Source organism: Parasteatoda tepidariorum, chromosome 1, assembly GCF_982258835.1.
Source record: "Parasteatoda tepidariorum strain Cologne lab strain chromosome 1, Ptep-v5.0, whole genome shotgun sequence".
NCBI classification, from domain to species: Eukaryota; Metazoa; Arthropoda; class Arachnida; order Araneae; family Theridiidae; genus Parasteatoda; species Parasteatoda tepidariorum.
The window spans coordinates 108,434,745-108,443,239 of NC_141755.1; positions in this window are offsets into that span (position 1 = coordinate 108,434,745).

Genomic DNA, 8,495 nt, shown 5'->3' on the forward strand with positions numbered 1-8,495 from the left:
GAATTTCAAGCATTTAATAAACAACTAAGGGCTAAGACGTTAATTTGTGTATGATGCACACGAATGGCTATGAAACTTGTTAAACTTTATGCTTCAAATTAAGAAATGTCATTTTGTCATCAACAATTTTAGATACAAATTTAATTTGCTTCTTCAGTGTATTTAGAATTATAGATAATATCAACAAATAATATTGCAGAGATCGTGGAATCGCTATTACTTCTCTGGTAGTTCATAGTTTTAGAATTTTTTTCGTTTTCTTTTTTCGTGAGATTTAGATGACTCACGTTTTTTTTCTTTTAAATTGTAAGTTGCTTATGAAATGATTTAATGAAAAATCTAATAGAAGGGTTAACGTGATTTCTTATTTTCGTTTCAAGATGTAGCTTTGAAATCACATTTCCGAAAAAAAAAATTTTTTTCTCGGTTTCTTCAAGTTTTGGGACGACTAGTCATGCACTGATTTATTAAAATGTATAATTTTATAAAATTGTTTAAAAAATACTAAATAATTCTTTTTAATTCAAAAAGTGTCATTAAAGAAAAAGTAAAAGAAAAGTAACATTAAAACTTTTTTTTTAAATGCCTCAAAAATTGACTATTTTCCTAATATTCAGTTAATATTTTTTTTTTTTAAAAACTGCCCTTAGATCATTTTTAAACATTCTTCATCTTTAAATAAATATTCCGATTTTTTTGTTTGAAAAATCTTTGCACCAGTGTTGATTGATACTTTTTTAGACGTTTTTCATGTATTTTAATTAACAATAGCTAAGATTTAAGTTTTAAATAATTAGAACAATTTTTGAGTGGGAACACATATTTATAACGATTTTCAATACGATCCTCATAACGATAAGATTAATATTCTAAAATTTTTACATAAATAGTATTATAAACAAATCTTTTACCATGAATATATACCGGCATTACCATGAATACATTTCCGGCATTTTGCAAACGAAATATCGAGTTTAACAATGAAATGACATAACATTTTTGAATTTAGAGTGCAGTATCGTAAATAATGAAACTACCTGAAGTTACTCAACGAATGTAAATTAATGCGCCAATAATTTAACTGAACTATTTTGGAAACAAATCAACACATTTAAAAAAATTGCTTAACATTTCAAAATTAAAAAAAAATTTCACCACTTTATCAACAGTCATTGTTGTACTAAGAGGACATAACGCGGATACAGTTGAAGCTCAATATATACCTTTCAAAAATTTAGTATTTTCTAATTATTTTTTATCTAAAAAGAATTATTCGGGGCGAAACATTCATAAAAAGCAACAGAATCAAAATAAATTTAAAAAACGAGTCTTAAAAAAAGTTATGCTTTTTTAATGTAAAAAAGATGAAAAACTTTGTTGATGATAAAAGATATTTAAAAATTTTTTAAAATAATGAAATTTTGTTAAAATTTTTTAAACCTCAACGATGCAAACGGGAAGACAACGAAACATTATGAATATCCAAAACTTACCAACTACTCAATTACAAAGTGACATTTCCTTTTCACGTCTTAACATATTTAAAAACTTGTTAAGACGTGAAGAGATCGAAATTTTAAAAAGAAACGGAACCGTTTAAATCCAATCTATTCTTTAAAAAAATATTTATTTAAAATTAAAAAAAATTTTTCAGAAGACAAATACATAATTGATAAAATATCGTTAGGCGATGCATAAAAATACTCAAACTCGTGCATAAAATTAAAATGGTTAGATATGACAGACATTAAAGATTTTGCACCAATATATTTATTTAATTAGAGCTCGGCATCTTATTAATCATAGAACATTCAGTGGTAGGAAAGGTTCGTTAACGATCGTTTTAATATTAAGGCAACTATTTAGCATTATTGGTATTGTGCACATTGAAAAAGAGCAAATATTTTAGATGTTCCATCTTTAAAAAGATTTTTTTACACGCACAACAAAAACGTTAATTTGCAAAATCTTTTAAAAAAATTTGAAAAATCTTTTTCTTTATTTTAAATTGCTTATGACGCGTTCTCATAACTACGAATAATATGATTTTTAAGTTTAAAACACACTACTCAAATATCATCATAAAATGTTATCTGACAAAAGGCTGATCATACAAGATTTTATATGCAACAAAGAACAGATTAGCTACGGTTGATTTCCAACAGCCTGTTGCTGTGAATTCGAAGCTAAAGAAATCTTCATGTGGCAGAAAATGTTTTTGCTTCGTTTGTATAACCTCGTACAATAAATCAAAAATTATTTTACAAGACATTTTTATTATCAAGTATTTCAAACAGCATTTCTAAGTGAAGAAGTTTCGTTAAATAAATGGTATATTTATATTTTGCGTAATTACTGTTTTCCATGTCAAATAAAGATGAAATTAAATATTATTGATGCCCTTGACGTTGAAATTTTTTTTTCTCTTAGTTTCAAAATTTTTTTTCTCTTAGTTTAAATGTTGCAATGTTTGCACAGACGGATATGGTTGAAATGAAATATTCTGAGCATGAAAAATAATTATTCAATTATTATTTATTATTATTTTAGCTGTTATTATTAATTATTATTATTGTTAATTATTTTTTTAAAAGTCGAATTTCTCAATTAAAATCTTCCGGAAATGACATTCTAAATTTATCGCGTAATCACGTTTTACTACAATTATTCAAAAAAGTTTTTAAAAACTCTTTCTTCATTGTTCAGCAAGCTTTATAAATTATTTGAAACATCTCAATTCCATATTTCACGAGATAAGGAATCAAATCTAATATTTGAAAAAAATACACTGTATAAAAAAAATTATTCAACAAATTCATGCCTTGCAAAAACCTTAGTGAGTGATGAACAGGAATAGCTATCTAAATTGTAAAATTTTATGCATAAATTGTGTAATGTAATTTTGAATCATAACTGCACACCAGATTCTAACTTAAATTGTTTCTTAAAACAGTACATTTTTAATAATTGTTAGCTCCATCAAATGAGGTTGCACAGAATATAGTCACTATCCTATTTCTTGCCCTTTTAAAACAAAAAAAAGAGAAAAAATCAAATCCCTTTGGAAGCTTAAAGTTGTCGAATTTACCCCAGAATTAAAGTTAATTACGCTTCAGTTTCTTCGTGAAATGTTTTAATTTAAATAAAAAAGAAAAAAGAAAAATTTTTTGAAACTAAAGGTTTGTTTTCAATCTTTACCGCAATTTTTTAGAATAATCTCCCGATTTGTTTTCCAAATCCCATTTACACAAAATATAGTTCAAAATTGCTCATAACTCGATGTTCCTCGATATAACGTAGTCATAATTAAGTCTAAACGGGTAAACCATCTGCAATTGGCTGAGACCATTGAGAGAAAAAATTACATCGTAAACACAATATTAAGTAATTGGAATCTTAATGTTATTAGTTATGCATTTTTCTCTTGCTTTGAAAACCAATCATAACTAATAAAGGTATCTATTATACGCTGAATTAATGTTAAATAACTATACAGTGTGTCTTTAGATTATAACTATACGTCGAAAGTTATATTGAATTGTTTATGCTAGTATATGCTAACTATACAGTTAAATGTTGATAAAAAAATTTCTAGATAAAAAAAGTACTAATATTAGAATAATTTTGAGAAGTGGGCCAAATACAAAGCTATTCAGTGCAATGATGCTGTAAGATCACGGCTTTCATCTTCACAGTAATGAACTCTAGAATCACTTTAATAATCAAATAAACTAACTTAGTTAATTTTATTTAATAAGTTTCTTTTCGGATAAAAAAATCTAGTTATTTTAGATTGCAAACGTGCTTCCACTCCTTATAACATATAATACACACCTCAAAAATTTTCTTTTAAATTTGAATAACAATTAAAAAACTGCAATTGCGGAAGTATTCAAGCATGCATAAATATATATATATATATATATTTTAAAGTTCTAAGATTCGAATCACAAAATTAATAATTATACTTTTACATCTTAAGTTTTTAAACTGTGAACAAAACTCTTCATTTGATCAGTAACTTATCCTTAATAGCAAAAATCAAGTAAATATTTTTAATACTCCAAAAAGAAACCAATACGACAAAAAAAATGAGCATAAGAATTGAAATGGTCTCTAGACATTTTTTTTCGAAAAAAAGAAAGACTTTTAAAATTAAATTTCTACCCTGATTAGCTGAAATTTTTCTGAGTAAAGAAATTGTTTAAAAGAAACTCATTTTTCCTCCCCGTTTTTGAGAAAAGTTTAATATGTTGATAAAAAAATTAGTTTTTATCATGCATTAGAGGAATACCGATGCACGTCTAACAACTATTAAAACCCATTAACGCCTTAATTTTTTTACATGCCGTAACGTAAAAAATATTAAAAAAAAATTTTTTTTCACTAAATGAATATTTTCTCCTGTTACCTACCACTTGATTTTTGAAAAGAATTAAAAAACGTTTGCTTTACACTAGAACAGCCGGATTTTGGACTTTCCTAAAACCGCCATTAGGAGTCAACTTGACCCTCATAAGAAATTGATGTTTTTTCAAAGTAAATGATTCTTTTTATAAGATAAATATTGTTAAAAATACAATATATAAGAGTTTTTAAAGATTAAAAAATTAATTTAATCTCTAAAAACTCTTACATATTGTTGACCCAATGTCAATGCTACAATATAATGTAATTTTATATTACAGATAATTATATTACAGAATTTTTTGCAAAAGCGCAAGTAATACAAAAAAAAATCAAACTTAGCACTAATGCTTACTTGAAGAAACTGTGTAGATTTGATAAACGTTTGATATATTAAAATTTTTATGAAAAGTGTTTACCTTTCTAGTGTTATAACTAAATTAATTATATAGTGTTATAGCTCTTGCTAGTGTTATAACTATATTAAATTATCACATGAAACTAGTGCAGTTTTACGGAAAATTGCTTTTAATTTAAATCAATGCAAAGTATACACATTGTAATGATTTATGTTTTAAATATCTTGAATGGAATCATAAGGTAAAATGCAATCTACGAAAGTTAAAAACATTAGTGTTTTCAAAACGTTTGCCAAACTAAAAACGCTCAGGATGATAAAACCTTCATTCAACGTAATTTAACAATAAGCTTTTTCCGAAGCTATTGCTGCATTTTATAGGAGGACTTTTCATTATAGTAAAGGATATACCAATATAATTTGTCAATAAGTTATAGAAAAACCATTAAATCGATTAATTTTTAGCAATATAACGAATTTAAAATAACTGAATTCATTTAATTTCGTTTAACCAAAAAAAATTATAATTTTCTACGATTCTCTTTACCTTTCGAACCTTTTCCTCTTATGAACCTTTAAGTTTTGAAATCACAGTAAATTAAAAAAATTTCATCGTGAATTTTTTTTAAAATAATTTTTTTAAAGTGCTTCCTCTTTTGCTGAATGATTGATTATGAATTAAATGAATTAATGGAAATATAAATGTAATATCAATATAATATAAATATAATACTAATGAAATAAATCAATGTTGATATTGATCTTTTTTAAACAGGCCCTCAAGTTCAAATGAAACCAAAGACTGGTGTATTTTTAATTAGAACACTTATAACACGACGAGGTAAGATATTTAGATAAAGCAATTGACTATTTTTATACTTGAGACCTTGTCACTTTTGCAACCCTCCTTATTTGTAATTTCTTTTGATTAATTGACAGTCATGAATAATAATTCTTGTAGAAACTATCTTGTATAAACTTGTATAAACCATAACGAAAAAAAAATAAAAGATTCCTTATTTTTTAGAAAACATGAAAGTTATTTACCTCTATTTTCAATAAAAAAATCTACATAATTACCAAAAGTGACAGACTGGACTTTCATTACAGTATAATTATCAAGCATCATCGGGCAAAAATATGGTTTCATAGTTTTCCTTTCCTTGTAGCAAAGAGTGGATTAGTTATTAAAAATAACCCTAAAAAGTGTAGTTCATAAGTATATATATATCTGTCTCCGAGTCCTGAACTGTGTTAAAGATTTCAAAAGAAATGGTGTTGATACGTGAATAAGTTGAATGTTTAGTCTTATTGCTTAAAATCTGGAAACAGTTACTAAGTTAATCGTAAACTTTATTAAGTAGTCAATGCAACAAAATCAAACGGTTTTAAAAATTAAGTCTTAAACAAAAATAAAAGGAAAAGTTACTGTTATTCTCAGTCCATAGCTTATTAAATTGTATAACATTTTGCAACAGAAAATAACGAATTTGATTTCAGCCATTTATGAAATTTTGATAGAATTTTTATAATGAAATATTTCTTAAGATTAATGATTGTGTATCGACATAAATGAATAAAAGAATCAGAGCATTTTTGAAAGTGAAACGATTCACTTAAGCTTATAAGATTCGTGTATTAAGTATACGCATGTTGTCATACTTGTTGGAATAAATTTTTTATTGAATGAATTTAATATGCGGGATAATAAAGGGAAAAAAATTCACTAAGAAGGGAGAAAAACGTGCTCACTCTTAAACAGAATTAGAGAATTAACATTTTAACTTTTCAATTTCTCCAAAACCTAAAACGTAAAGGGATGTTTTTTCAATATTATAAGATCAATATGATTCTTTGTTGTGATTGTTGAAAACAGACAAAAATGACTGCCACAAGAAAATGGGGGTTGTAAGAGAAGGCTACCGTTTTATGCACCGAAAGTTAATATTATTAGCAAGGCTGTCATCATGGTCAGGGTGCGTAGCCAAACTTTTCAACAAAAAATAAGCACTCTTTAAGAATTTTAAGCAATCTAAAAATATTTTTAAACACTTTTTTTAAAACAATCATAATTAGGATATGCACAGCAATAAAAAAAAATTTCTTTCGATTGTTTAAAGTTCATTTATAAAATAAAATCAAGCAAACGTAAAAATATTTTCAATGACTTTAAATAATTGTGATAAAAAAAATTAGTTTCTGATAAATATTGAAAGGAAAATAGTAAAAATCATTGTATTTTGGTAACTTATGATGACACTCGACAAGGCAAAGAAAAAAATAATTTGAAAGAAAAAAAAATCACTTTCTACAATCCCCAAATTGAAACAGTATCTTTAAGGGTTTTTTAAAAAATGTAAACCAAAAATTAACACCTTTAAGTACTTTTTAAAACGATACGCACCTTGATAGCTCTTAAGAAAGCTATTTTAGAATTTGTAGATAAATTTAAATCTTTAAAAAATATCAGATGTTCTTGCTTACAGCTAAATAAGAAATTTAGAAAAAAACATTTTTTTTATTAAGAAATGTTTTGTACGTCTAGTTAAACGCTTTCCAAAATTCAAGCAATTAAAAATTCGACGATTGTTAGAGTTCCAATAGTAATCTGCAGCTTAAAATTAAAAGCGTTATTTTCTAAAAATAATGAGCTGCAAAAATTAGGAATTAAATCCCATATTAAAAAATATCTTTTGTGTTAAAAACAAGTTTAACATTTCGAATAAAAAAAAAGACTAAAATTAAAATGTACAGAAATGGTTGCTGATGATTTCAACTCCTATTTGATTTTCTCACAGAGTATATGATAGAAACAGAATTTATTTCCAAGCATATATGTGCTTCATAAATATAGTATATAGAGAATTTTATAACAAATAGAACTTTAATTATTAAAAGTTTATCATAATTCATCATTGAATTTCCGTCTTATAGAAAGCAAAAAAAATGGTTATTAGTACGTAATGATATTTTAATTCTAAAAAAAAGTATCAAACTAAAAATTAATAACTTCTGTTTAAAGAAAAGTTTCAAAACAATGAAAAACATTATAGTTTTTAACTTAGGCACTATTAGAGATCATTTCGTAAAATCAACTATTTCTTACACCCTAAATTTGATTACTCTTTGGAACCCTTCTTCAAAGTGAGGAAAATTTCCTTTTATTTTCATTTTGTTTTATTTGAAACTTGCTTTAATTTTATTTTATTTTAATTTAATTTTATTTAATGCATAATGGAAAAAAGATTTTAGTAATATTTTTCCAGAAAACGTACCAGGCCCGTATCCCTCAGGGATCGGGGATAAAATAAAATGTTTTAAGTTGATAACTTTTTGACAAAATTTATTCGCTACAATAACTTTTAAACTGACGCGCAATATACTTAAAATGGAATAGAATTCATCAGTAGGGTAGCTAATAATTGTCAAATGAACAACATGAGTTTAGTTGCATGTAAACCTGCATAACTGATATTAATGCAAGTTATCTAGCTTGGATAATACAAGTATTCTAACGCTGAATCGACTGTTTAGTTAACCGGGGAATAAACTTTTGTTTAACTCATTATAATAATAAAAAAAGTTCGAAAATCATTACACCTCAAGTAATTTGCAGCAGTAGTTCACGTATGACGAAATATTTCGGCATACCAAACCATAACAAACCATAAACAGATTAAACAGAAGTTTAAAAGTTTTTTTTTTTCGATCGAAAGTTTTTTTTCTTCTG